Raw genomic sequence first — 15,690 nt, 5'->3', positions numbered from 1 at the left:
ATCTAATCGGTCTATTCTATGCCTATTTTATTTTTTTTATTTTTATTGACACCAAAAATTTTTCTGAGCTCGCTTTGCAAATTAAAATGTTAAATGTAAATTATATTTAAATGCCCCAAGTCAAGTATAGCCCGTCCAAGATGTTAGCGCTCATCATCGTTGTGTTGTAAATAAGGGTGCGTGTACGCATGCATGCATACATACATAGTTTTCCGCGAATTTGTTTACACCGATAGGAGAACGTTAGAAATACTAAATCAGGGCTGTTTCAAGGGTAGGGTGACCATATGTTGGTAATTGATTAAAAAGATATAATGTGTTATATGTTTATTATAAATTATTGTCATGTTGTGGTAGTTTGTAATCAATAAAAGTTTTTGAGTAAAATATGTATATAAATAAACAAAAAAAGTAAGAAAGTGATATTTTACACTTTCCTCAACAAATTAAATTAAAGAAATAAAAATGAATTGCACTTGTAAATTCACATGGTCACCCTATTATATTCTCTCACCAATACTATGACGATGAGCGTTCATATCTTGGACGGACTATGAGTGGTATTAATATTTTTCATCGCACCGTCCCTTACTAATTTTACAAAGAATATGACGCATTTATATGCAACCGTGTCGTATTCTATATTTATTGTATTGTTTTTGAGTTGAGACATATCGAGTCAATTCGTTTTACTAGATATATAAGAGTTACTGCGATAAAAAAGGAACAACGCTTATTTTCTGTAGCAAATACAGCTATAAAATATTTGTCAATATAAATAAGATCATGACTTCAGTCCAGATAATGCCTAAAATAAGGTACTGTGATGCATCTTGTTACAAAGCCAAACACGTAGATTGACGATAATGTATAGAGAAATAATATACGGCTGCAACATTAATATGAGTCAAATTATATACAACTATTTATATATTCAATATTTTAAATTAAAATGTATTACCGTACTGATTAAAGTCGTCTTTTACTGTTCAGCCTGTACATGCATATATCATATCGTAAAATAGGTTTTCGTTATAAAAAATCCAATATATTCATTGTAATAATATTTTATTATGGAATGAAATAAAAGCAGACTGTGCCATATCAATATCGATCAAAAGGGGAAAGTTTTTGCCGCCGCCAGGAGCGAGAAAGCAAAAAATAGTGGCGACAAGGTTAGAGTTTGTATCCCGGGGTGTGCGTGCCCTACATAACGTACGAGAGAGGATTATGTGGAACCCGACATGATTACTTAATGAAAAGTAAACTCCTTCACGAGCGACGGCCCGATATGGATTAACTAAATCAAAACATTTTTTCAGCCCACCCTCGGTTCATGTGCGACACAATGAAAAAGCGCAAAACACGTTCGTTTTTGGAGGCGTGAGCTTGGCGGATTTTTTTGTGTTCAGAAATTATACTATACGAGATTCGCGTGAAAACGTGAAAAATCTCGCGTGTGCCCCCACGAAAAGCGTGTAAACTAATATAACGGGTCCATTTTCAACGTTTCGCGTCACGGCCTTGTTAATAAAATGAATAAGGGCGAATGTAAACCTTGTTACACAGATGTGTTGAGCATGCGAATGCGAGTGCTTGCACCATTGCACGCCTGAAAACCAGCGCTACTCATATATTATGAAAATATATGGCAAAACTACAACGCGATGGGTCTTGACCCACTGAAAATAAAGCTCTAAGAATTTACACTAAGCTAACAACAACAAAAAGTAGTGTTGATGATAAAAAAAGAGTAGAAAATTATCCGTTGTATAATATTTATCTTGATTATTTTCTTGCACTGTATGAGCATTGCTTGTATACCAGTAAGTCCATTTAAATAACTTTATTAGCTCAGATTTTTTATATAAATTATACAATTATAACTAAGAGGCACATAACTCCGTCTCACACACGTCAGTCAAATCGGACGCCTTTTCCCCATTTGGTCCAGATTAATTCCGTGCCCTCTCTGTGGTGGTTACGTAACGGTGGGTCAGAGTCGGCATGGGGTAATTTAGCAATTCGGCTGTTCCGCGGTGTCCTGCGAGAATCCCCCAGGAATGGCTCCATTCCGCGGCGGAGAATTGAAATGCCCGACCGTGGGGGTATAAGCCACGGGTGCCATTGTCGACAGTTGCCTTTTACCGCTCTCCTGCATAGAGATCGCTTACTTGAGACCGGACAGTGTCACTGGACTGGACAGTAATGAGATTCTTCCCGCTTCACTTTCTGAGAAAGACTATTTTTATTTAATTAAATAAGACATATTATCACTTAATGCTTTCATCAGACAGTAAAAAACATCGATATTAAAATGAAGCAATCAACAGTTCAATCGAGTTGGAATTCTCAGAAATGGCGACACAAATGTGTCTAAAATTATAATAATAAAAAAGTATATTCCGTAAAAAATAAATCTGATAGATTTAAATACAAAACTCTTAAGCCTAATCAAGCAATAATAGCAAGCGTCTATTTTGATCAGCTGGATCTTTTGAACGAGAAAATATAAAAAAATGTCTATACTTGTTATCAGTAGTCGAATTCTACAACACGACAATGCGCGTCCATATGTGGCGAAATTGCCTTTTAATAAAATCAAGGAACTTAAATCTCATCCACCTAATTCTCAAGACCCTGTCTCTATCGATGCAACACTTCCTAGTAAAATTTTAAATGCAGACGATGTAAAAAGGGGGCTATGGAAATATTTTAAATCAAAATCTCCAACATGTTATGCTTATGTAATTAAAAAAATTCCGTAGGATGCGAAAAGGTTATGCCTTTAAAAGAATATTATATTTCAATTATTAAAATTAAAATATTGATTTAAAAGTAAATTTCTGTTTAATTAAAAATACGACATTCATTTTGGGATTATCTAATATATAATTAATTCTTGTTGCAATCTTCTGACTGGATGTTTTATTATTATTATTATATAATAAATATCTTTTATTATTCATAGTTCATTAAAAAGAATGACAATAAATAATTTGATCGGAATACATGTTAAACTTAACGATCTCGCGCTAAAGACTAAATTTGGTATAAACAAGATCAGCTGACCCTCGAGGTCGGTCGACAAGAAAGATATTTTTTTGTGAACTGACCAGCTATATATCTACGTGTAAGTCTGAATCTAACAGTAATTGTACAATTCATGATTGTTTTCGTCATGTAAATTTGAGCCCTTATATAAACGACCTTTGTCAATAATATTATTTTCCACGATTCAATCTTTGTCATATTAAGATCTTAAATTATATCATTTATTTTATTTATTTTATTTTTTAGATTAAATTAAGACCATCGTGGCCTAACAAGTTACCCCAATGCGCCACGATGGTCGAAAACAAATTTTAAATTTATAAAACGTAAAAAAACGTATATATACATAAATATACAATACTTAAGCATAACAAAAAATTATAAAATATTAAAATTAAATGATATAAACCGGATCAGATCCTCGCAGCTGACATTAAATAAATCAATATGTAATGCCAGCGTATTAAGGAGCCGAATGGCCACAGCCATAGGCGAGTCGGCAAGTGCGGATGTCCTAGCCCTAACGGCCATCAAAAGAGGTCTCGTCGTGATTCTCGAAAACGTTCAGGAACCCAAAACTAGAATCCCTCGAGAATAGCTGGATTGTCGACAGCACCTTTTAGTAATTTAAAAAAATGCATAGCGACATTCAGCTTTCTGCGAGAACTCAGCGAATCATATCCCAACGCTCCTAAAACAAAGGCGCTGGGATATATGTACGGATAATAACCAAATGTCCTTTTGTAAAGGTATCTTAAATACCTTTTTTTAATTTTTTCCACTAAAATGGAATATTTGGCTATTCGGGGATTCCAAATTATATATCCCGATTCAAGAATGCTACGAACTAAGGTTTCATAGAGGATGCGAATAACTGACGGATCGTCAAAGTGAAAGGCATTCCTCATAACAAAGCCGAGCATCTTGGAAGATTTATTACAGACGTCGTGTATGTGTAGAGAGAACCTCCATTTGCTCTCGAAAGTGATTCCGAGATCTTTAGTGGAAGTTTTTCTAGTCAAAATGTTACCACCGAGATGGTAGAAATAAGCTGATGGCGAACGGGATCGAAAAAATGACACAGTATGGCACTTTCCGACACTAAAGGGCAGACGGTTAATGGAAGCCCATCTCCACAGACAGTCTAAATCACTTTGTAGAGAGAAGGAGTACACAACAGATCGAATGCATTTATATAATTTTAAATCATCTGCGTACAGAAGAAAACTTGAATTTTTATTTGCTGTATTTATGTCATTAATAAATAACACAAAAAGCAGAGGTCCCAGATTGGATCCTTGAGGAACCCCCGAACCCCCGATTATAAGTTAGTAATGTTGGTCAGTGACTTATACGACACTTTTATTCATGCAGATTAAAATCTTTTAAAATCATCTCGATAAACTTGTGTTTTGCTGGACTAAAAGCTTTTCTAAAATCGTATGCAAGGATTTTAATTATTCTCTAGTGAAAAATAAACTTTCGCCCTGCTGCGTCACAAGAGGGCGAATAATTAAAATCTAAAAGGTCCATCGACATGTGTGTAAGCCGTAAGGCATGTCTGGCCCTTGCCTGTGGTTTAATAGGCATCCAGCGCCGCGGAAATTGGAGCAAGGATATAGAAGCACGAGCTGAGAGGGAACCAATAAAATGATGAAAAAGGGTATGACCGGGGTTTTATTGTCCCGCGGCGAATACTTCGGTTGTTTCTCTTTAAACTCGCCCCGCGGCGGTCTGCCAACTTCCCTTTTATGACGGTCTCCTGCTTTTTTCCTTTTATTGCAGCACGCCGTATGAATTCTACTCGCTATAAGAACAACCTCGTTAATATCGGAAAAGAAATACATTGTATAAACATAAGAAATGTATTGACGATAAACATTTACATACTTTCACGTTTTATATATATTTTTTTAATGTAATATTTTTAAACTACCCCAGAATATAAAATTAGTGAGTTTGACTTAAACGTGAAAAAAATTTAAAATATAATTTTATTTAAAGAGCACCTGTCAAATAAATTATATTTTCATTGGTGACACAACGTAACATACATATACAGCAATATATAGATGTGTTGTAATTTAGGTGTCAATATCGGGCGGCAGTGTCGAATGCATAAGAGTTAATCAATAATATCGACTCCAAAAATATAAGTTTAAAAACTACCTCTTAAAATATGTAAATGTACGTCAAAGTGAGTCTTTCTTTTTGTTGTTATTAAGTGAGATAGTATCAACCGTAATTTTAACAGTAATCTAATAAGAAACTGTAATTTAAACGTTTTTAAAGAATTAAATGCGGTAATTATTCGTTAAATATTAATATTAATATTACTAATAATTTGGATGGGTTATAATTTTTTGTTTAATTTTACTAATTTAAGTTGTTAAGTATTTACAGCAACTGAAAAATAATATACAGTAATAATTTTAAAAAATTAGCCATAAACTTAAACATAAAAAACAGTGAATTGCTTAATTTGTGAATCTAAATTTAGAAAAAAATTTAATTGTTAAAGAAAATGCACCGTTTTATAATATGTATATTTATATTATATAATAGATTTATAAGACACGGAGAAAAAAGCGGAAAGTTGTTTTTTTTTTCTTTCAAAATTCAAGGAACTTAACTGAAACCTTTTAATATATTACATTACATTGTACAAAATATAAAACGGTTCCGTAACGAAATTTAATTGGCAAACACTGGTCTATGGCAACCTTTTGCGAACTTCAAAACTTTTCAAGCTAATATTATTGTTTTAAGAACCCGAACTTTGAAAAACGCTTAAGGACATTAATTGGCAACCTAGTGGGCCGCAAAAACAAATAGCTGGTTTTTTCAAAATTTTTCACTTGAATAAAATGTAAAGGTTTCTTTGGTTTGCCAACAGTAATTTTTTATGTATATTTATTATTTATGAAACATTTTATATACAAATTTGGCGATGCAATTTTTTTTTAATAATATTTTGCTATATATTTTAATATATTTTTTTAAAACACATTTACAAAATCCTGTGTATTACGAAATTTTTAATTTAAGCTTTGTTTGTTTTAATTGTTTTAAATAATTTTTAAGACAAACTATTAAAAAATAGGATGAATTTTTACTTTATATATATTGTTTATTTAAGAACTGCGTTCTAATTTAAAATAATTGCAATTGTATTTTAAAAATATTTTTTTAACTGACCTATGACTTGAAGTTATAATTCAGTATGTTTACTCTTAACTTTCCGGTGTTTAAGAAGCACTGAAATCACGCCTATTACAATTCGTATTTTGCTACTATAATTGTTATTTTTGCTTAAGTAATTTAATGCGTTAATTTATCTGATACAGTTAATTATAACTCTGATTTATTAACTAGGTGATTTCGTTTCTGTTTGACGCAAAATCTCTTAGTTTTATTACTTTTAATTAAAGATTTTTTTCAGAGTTAATCTTAGATTAAATACGCATTTATTTTTATGTGCACTTATTTTTTGTTCGGTGGTGGTAAATATATTTCGAAAATATTTCGAAAAACAATGGAATAAACAAAAAAAAATGTTTTTTTGTTTATTTTAATGCGTATTGTTTTATTCGTTCAGTGTCTATCAAAATTTGAATCGTAACAGCAAAATTAAATTTACAGATTTTCTTTTGAGTAATGCTAAATGATGGATGCAGAATTCAGTGAAATCTGTCGATTCTGAAGACATTTTACTGGTTTCTACCACATCTTACCGTGCCCATGCTGCCGCTCCATCAGAGAGGCTTTCGGATAAGCTAAAAAATAAAAAGTGCAGAGAAATATGTGAGAAAAAAGTGTCGTGTTTGTTTTGCACATGGAATAAGGAAAAATACAGCGTACATGTGCAGAAGTTGTGAAATTTATTTTAATATTGACGAATTTTTATATACGTATTAAAAAATATTAAAATAGATAGAAAAGTGTAAATAATAAAAATAAATATGAATAGTGATATAGTGTGGTTTATAAGTGTAATGGTGAAAATAAATGTGTCCGTGACAGTTGTAAGCAGATAAAGGACGCCGAAAAATTTGGTGAGTGCAAATTATATTATAATAAAAACGAATATTTTTTATAAATCGCGTATACAAAATTTATTAAAATATTTAAACACACATATTATTACTATTGCGACCATTTTTAATTTACACAAAATATTTAGAATGAAAAACACATATTTATTCGTTTATTACTTTATTCCTCGGAGATTATTTTTAGTGCAATAATATTTTTTTTTTTTAATTATTTTACAATAAACTAATACGGCGATAATTTATCTGAATTGTAGCTTTGTTCCCTTAGTTTTTTAATCTGTGAATCATTGGATTTTTAAATAGTGAGGAAATTTAAAAATAACAAACACCTGGTAAAAATGTTCGAAAGTTAACGGATGATATTTTTTGGAAATTCTTTGAATACTGTGTTATTTTATTGATCTACATATAACGTAACGATTTATTATACTTAACATACAGTATTTTAGGTTCAAAAACATTGTTAATTGATATACTCTCAACCGGGATGTTTCGATTTCTTTTGATTGGATTGCTTTTATATTTACCTAGCCAGACACTGACTCTAAAATTTACTTCTGTTCAAGAAGTGTAACATAAAATATTTTTTTTATATGAAATAAATATTTATGGTTATACATTTAATAAAAAAAATTACGTGCCCCAAAAAGGCGACGTCTCATTGCATTGCGTCGCAATGAGATAAGACAATTTTTTTTACAAAAATTTGATGTATAATGTAAATGATTTTTCATTTGATAGTACATCTCTTGATTATCATATAAAAGCAAACTTGATTGTATCCCAGTATTTTTCTTAATAAAAAAAAACGCATTACGTAGGACTCATGCCTGAGTTCACGGTCACTAAAAAATGTTCTTTCAAGACTCGTATACTAGTCCCCGGGCGTTAAGCTGTTAAAATCCCTTGTGGGTTAAAAAAATATAAATTAAGTCTGATCAATTGTTAGTAAAATTTGTATTTAATGCTTTGTTTTTGTTAAATATGTGTCTAAGGGTCTTGGTGACAGCAATTTTTTTAGAATGAGTTTATTAAATTAAATCTTTAAACCCTTTGATTTCCGAAGAAAATTTTATCCCAAGTAGTTTAATTTGGCAACTTGTTATACTTAGTGAGCTCTCGCGGGATTTGTCATGTGAATTCTTAGATTCAGAATGCCATTGGTTTCTGATAACAATTCAAAAATATACCTTGTGACCCATATTAAAATTTTAGTGAAGACTCATCTGCGATTAAATCTTTTATTTCGTTTTCGGTTTCGACGCTTAAACAAACGTATTGTAAGCTGGCTCGATGTGATTTATCGCAGTGGGCCATTTTATAACACGCATGTCCATGTACGCATTTTTGGTACACCGTTCTATAATTTGTGTATGTAGGTTCATTTTGGGGTGTAGTGGATTTTGGCAAATTGATTTATGTGGACATTTTTGACGCACTCGAAATGTACTCGGCGGGGTGAATTTAATAAGCGCTCATATCCATATATCTTCCCGACGTATAAATTATATTTTATAAAATATATTCTTTCGCAACGCATGATATTATATCATATACCTGGGATATTATTCCGATACGACTGTCAGTTAAACAAAGGATTTGCATATATTATGAAAAAACACATATACATAGGGAAGAATGGGGCAATTGGAGTACTATATATTGACATATGTACGATCTTATAAAAAAGTATGTAAAAAAATTTAGTTAAAATAAGGATACAGATATTTAAATATACAGTAATTTTGACATCTTTTAAGCATTTAATATCGCTGTAATGTGTTTTAAATGCAGAATATAATGTGACAAAATAATTTAATCCTATAACTGATTATGTCAATAAAACAATAAGAGATATGCATTAAGACATTTATAATAATTTGTGTGGTAACTAAAAATGAGATAAAAAGTCAAAGTTGGATTGACTACAATAGTTCTTTGAGAGACATACTATATTCTTTTTGTTCGCGTTTTAAGCGTGGATGTTTTCTGTGACTTTTATGTATATATTTGTATTTTTTATGCTTATAATAATGGTTGCCATAATCAATATTTGTTTAATATTGTGAGTTTAATATTGTTTCTGTAAAGATGTTCCTATTTTTTATAGCATAAAACATAAAAAATAAATACCCATTAGGAAAAATAGCACAAAAGAGACTATAAAGAAACATAAATAAGTTACGTATTTTATTGATGGAATATCCATTAAATCTATTAAGTGAACCAATATAGAATTAATTTGTCCATAAATATACGTTTTTATCTATAAATAATATTCATGTATTAGATATGTAAGATATATATGAAATAAATCATTTTTCAATCTTGAGAAGTGATAAAGCACCACATAAATTACTGCTAGTGATATATAAAAGTACAGTGAATATTTTAGAAGTATAGAAATAAAATTTTTAACTAAATAATCTTTATGATGTTGTTTTAGAATTATTACCATTAATTATACATACGCTATAAAATATTTATTTTTTTCTGAAGTAATATAAGCTGTTTACATTTTTTTTTATAAATAACAAATTTGATTATAAATTATTAGCTAAATATATATTCCCATTTATTATTACTTATAATTTCGGATATTATTACAAAAATATGTAAATAAAATAATAAAAAAATAGTTTACAAAATAAAACACATCCAATCACAAACTGCAGAAAATTTTTACTTTTAAAATAATTCGCGAACGTATTCAGGCGATACAGACGAGCGTGACTCGGGTAAGCGAAAATCGAAGCGCATTTGGCGCGCAATACAGTCTCATTCAAGGGGATTGAATTGATAAATTATAATGGATAATTAATTAAAGAAAAAAAATACTATTTTATTGTATGAACTATAAATCATAATTAGATCTTAATGTACAGCTTTAAATCAATGCAATGTTTAATAATTATAAGCTTTAGTTAAAACAATATTGATCACTTTTAAAAAGTCTGTTAAAGTTTTGAATTTACTATATTTTTCGCAGTTTTAAATCATGCAGCAAAAATCTTCCCAATATCTTATTAACAGTAAAGACGCCTTACATAATTGATATGTAATTTATTTTGACCAAAGATATTATATTCTATATATTAGACAGATCTCAGCTTAGAAGTTTGGCTAGATCGGTTTTTTGGGTTGGCTGGCCGGTAATAGCGTAAATTACAGTGGTCCCTCTGAGTCGACCGGTAAGAAATTAATCACTCACTGATCGACCAATTGTGGATGTTCACAATCCTTGCGCCAATCGCACGGTTTGTTAATGAACGATCCAATGCCGAATGCCAAAATACATATATCAAATAAATTTAGAGCGTTCTTAACCCATTATATATGTATGATAAAGCATCATTGACACATATTTCGATAAATCTTTAAATTACATGGTAATTATTTTTGATGATGTATTGTTTCGTATCCCAAATAAAGATTGGCTTACTCGTTAAAAATAAAATCATTGTATTATTTTTAACATAAATCATATTTATCGATATTTTATTAACATTTTAATTTTTATTACTTAGTTGAATTGCTTTTTAATATTTACAAAGTACAGTAAAATTTACAAATTAAAGTTAAAAAAAGACATATTACTGGATATTATGCTATACTATTACAAAATCACGTTTACATATTTTTCCATTTATTACAAGTATTTGATGGTTTGTCCAGGATTCAATTTATGAAGAGCACATTATTTATCGGACCGATACCCCATTTTGTATTAATGTAGTCTACTTTTGTCGTATAGGTTTATCGTTACATGTATCTTTACATTTAAATGATCGATTCAAACACTCGCATGAAATATTATACGTGGAATCAGGTGATTTATTTTGTGACACCCGGCCCAAATATTATATATATTTTTACACATCGACGTAAAATACGAAAGAGAGCGAGAGAGAGCAAGAGAAAAAAACGTGTTTACAATTTCGCTCGAGCGGACGGACGAGAGGGGAATTTTGTCGGAGATCAGTTATTTTCCGATTTGATTAGGAACGCTATCCCGGCAGTAAACCAGTCAAGCGGCTGACACGAGGATTTGCAGGTTTTACACGTAAAGACGCCTCCTGCAAGTTTCACTATAATCTTTCCCTCTCTCTTTCTCTCTGCTTCTCTTCCTGAAGCGTAATTTATTTGGAGTTTTTTTTTTTTTGGAAATATTCGGGTGTCGGGGTCACCAAAATGGAAAACTCACCCCAGGGACAGACAATGGGACAACGGCGACTCGACGAGGAATCTCTATTAAATTTTGCTCGTCAATCGTGAAGCAGGTTTAAATTTAAAACTGGGAATATTATTTGTGTTGTCGGTGTCTGTTTGTTTTCCTTTCTTTAGGGCCTGTTCACATTTTTTTTAAATACAATAAAGCTGGATTATTAATAACTGCATGTTGCAGCTATTCACAGAAAATTAAATGCAGTGTTTGTATAGTGCAATTATATTGTGATAAAAAATTCTAAGAATTTTACTCCTCTCATTACTTTATATTAAATCTATACAAAAATATATATAGATAGAAAATGGTAACATAAAAATATGGTATTTCTAAATTCCACTTAAAATAAACAAGGTAAATTTCTGCTTTCACAGATTTTCTAAGAACACTATTAAAAAATCCTAAGCCTCTAAAAGATTAACTTTCAGGTATACAATTTTTATTATAACTAACCATTTATTTTTGAATATCAAATCTATTACATTCTTCGTCTCTTATTATAATACCACAAAATCACTTAATTACTTAAATTTAATATTACTTTAATATACGTTTTAATTTATAGATCTGTATTGATTAAACAATTCTCTACAAGAGTAATATTATGATTAAGTAAAGCAATATTAACTAATTACCTATTTTTAATATGGTTTGGTTTAAATTATAGCAACTTAAACTAATTTGTTGATTCATGAAAGTTTCTTATATAAATGCTACTTATGCAAATTTCAATCCGGCCTTACATAATACAATATATTGATAAGTTAATGTAAATAATGTATAAAAGTTAAATTCTTATTATCTTACATATAAAAGTTATTTGTCAACAAGTCCATCGATATTATATCGATAAAAATAATCAAAAGTCACCAAATAGTTTTAATCTAATCATGTGTTTATAATGTTTTTTTATTGTTAATTAATGACAGATTTACTACAAATAAATATTATTATGCATTGATCATAAAATATATTCAATTACTGTTTAACTGATAATCAATATTTATTTGATAATAGTAGAGATTTTAATCTGAATATATAAATATTAAAATACTGAATATATTTGACCGTGTTTTAATTATTTGTTATTTAAATATGTTAAACTATACTTTTAGTGAAATATTCTAAATTTCAGTTGAATATTGCATTAATTCTAGAAACAATGCTATGTATTTTTTACATTTTAATTATTGCGTCGCAATATTAGACAAATTTAATAAGTTAGATAAAATGATATTACAAAAATTACAAAATATGGCAATGAGAGTAGTCTTAAATAAAAATAGATTTACTAGTTGTATAAGTTGTAAGAAATAAGTATTTTATTAGGTATTAAATAACAAAAAAAGATGTACATAGATTTGATACTAGAAATAGACACAATTTTGGGATAGGTTGGTATAAGAAAACGAGTATGACCAGGGGAATTATATACGGATATAATATTCCTAGAACAATCCGCAAAAAATAAATCTGTAGCGGTTTTCCTAAATGAAATAAAGAAACACCTTTGTGCATTAAGAAATATATTACATAATTATGTTTATATTTATATTATGAATTATATTTGTTTTAGTTGAAATGTATTTAGTGTAAAAATTATCTAAATAAATTAATAAAATAAATAAATGTCAACAGTGCAGGTAGTCTTATTTTGTTTTGCAAAATGTATCTTGTTATTTTTATGGTATTACTTACAACTGCGGCTATATTAGTAAAAAGTTAACAAATATGCAGTAAAATACTAAATTATAATGAAAACTTTTGTATTTGCTTAAATACCAAATATTACGAATTATTATCATGTAGTTGTGAACTGCTTATGCAAAAACTCTTATAAATATATTCCTTAAATTATTTCTTTATAGTAATATTTTTTAAACCATAGAAAGTTCATGATGCTTTCAACAATGTAGCTTACATCTGTAGTAACTCTTTATATTAATAATTTATGTTACACAAATTTTAAATTTAAGAAAACTTCAATATTCTATTTATATAACTATCTTTTTTTCAACGAGATATGCACACAAAAATGTTTACAATCGGATAAATAGACGAGTAAATTGCAATATTTTTATACTGATACCAAGGGTATTTTATGTATAATATATACTGTGTTGTCGAACAGCATTTTAAATGCTCCTACGGAATTTGCATAAGGTTGTATTTCCCTAGGGGTATCTTTTTTCTTATATTTCCGGAATTTTGCATACCACAGTTGTGTTCCAATGAGCTTATAATTTTATTTGATAAAAATTCTATCCTGAAAAATTGTATTATCCTTATAGAAAGCAGATGTACAACGTTCACTAGTAAGCTTACTGTGTTGCATGATAAGTAGCTTACCACCAGAAACTGTGTGAGGCAATAAAGCAATAAAATACTATAAAAAGATGTATTTCGAAAATCTGATATTGTAAAGTGATATTATTTTATAATTTAATTGTAAAAAAAGTGTCGAATAATATGATAACTAAAAACATGTATAATGCGTTTACGTACTATTGATGCCACAATTTTTTTATGACAAAACAGTGTGGAAATATGTCACATTTTTCTAATATTTTATTTTAGACATTGATTTAGCGGGACAACCATAATTGTCTTGTTTAAAATAGTTGTACAAGGGCTAATGAAGTTGTGCTCCTTTTACATGCAAAAAAGCTTTTCTAAAAGGAGCGATGTACAATATAACGCCAGATTGTAAAAAATCTAAATATATCATGATGACACACATAACGAAAGAATTTTCACTCCTTAAAACAACCAAATATGTGTATCCCAAAATTTCATCTCCAAGCGAGCAGGTACAAATTTCATTTTTACTGAACTTCATATATTTATTTATTACAAATTTGCCCATCATAGCTTATTCAGTACAAATACAAAATTTAAAAAAATATTTATTCAGCACCAGTACAAGAGTTTAAAAAGCGCTGGTTTGACACTGAGCTTTTTTTATCTGTACATGTGATGCTAATTTCATACAATAACATTTTGTAAATACATGCATACATATTTAGGTATAATTTTATAATGAAAGCCACGATTTTGTAACATGGCTGCGTAAACAGGGGTCGAAATATGCAACTCGCATCGTTTTATAATATACCGAATGTGCGAATAAAAAGCAAACGTTGTTTTGATTTGAAATACAAAACAAACAGCATTGCGAATTTTGTTCATGTTGCTTATGTCTGAAAAAAAAAATGATCGATAAATAAATATTATGAAAGCAGATACTGTAGAGTATGGGATATAGAAAATTTTAAGCGATATTTCTTGAATCTTAAATATTATTTCTCTTGAAATCCAGTAAAACTGCTCTAATGATTTCTTTCGTATCCTTGGCCAACAACCAATCACCATTTGTAATGCAGTTTCAGTGAAATGTTTTTCTCTGAATCCTGATTGTTGTTCACATATAATGTTTTGAGAAATAATGAAATCCTTTAATTGTTCGATTAACACTTCTTATATCACCTTTTCCATACAAGACAACATGTTAATTGGTCTTATTACTATTTTTTTTAAATATTAATTGTTGTATTTTTATATTCCAAATAAAATAAATATATAATCAGCGTTTAAAAATTAAAAATACATATGTTTTTTGGTCCAGCGCGTATTCTGTATAATACATAAATTCAAAATATATATAAATATACATTAAATTGAAGAATTTGCTTAATCAAATTATCCTTTCAATTTCATGGTTGAAGTGAATAAGTAATAAAAGTTGAATGAACATTAAATGAAGATTTCATTAACAATGGACCCGCGGAAACTTTATCCTAAAGTTTTTCTCGATAAATTTTCTTCCCTTCGACAACGGTCCACTTTTTACTGGTTCTACTGCTTTTCTATGTGAACGTTATAATATATTTTGAACCTTTAATATTTTCGTTTAGATATTATATTTTTTATTCTGTTGAAATATATACGCCTAGCCGTGCAATTTGACTATAGCAGATGCGGTCTTGCTTCGAAAATAATGCGTCGATTAATCTTGGCGCAACCTTCCCATTAAAACGGAATGGATTGTTTAGAATTGAGTTTTTTGCGTTGGGCCTAGCATTTTTTTTACGAATTAAATTTTATAACATTTTTTTCGTATACTTTGCATATTTAAAAAAATAGTAGGGAAAATTGAATTAAGTTAAAAGGAAAATCCACCTCAACGATGTACCTAATATACCTACATCTAAAGATATAAACATGTACTGCTTTCTTGAATTAAATATATTATACAGAACTCACAATTTTAATATTAAAAAATATTTTAAATATCTTTTATATTCTATAAAGTAACCCCTGAATATTGTTCATAGTCTCTCAGTATTAGTGAATTTT

This window comes from Plectrocnemia conspersa, unplaced genomic scaffold, assembly GCF_051122295.1.
Source record: "Plectrocnemia conspersa isolate PC_06_02 unplaced genomic scaffold, ASM5112229v1 ptg000014l, whole genome shotgun sequence".
In the NCBI taxonomy this organism is placed as follows: Eukaryota; Metazoa; Arthropoda; class Insecta; order Trichoptera; family Polycentropodidae; genus Plectrocnemia; species Plectrocnemia conspersa.
This window is presented reverse-complemented; position numbering follows the sequence as displayed.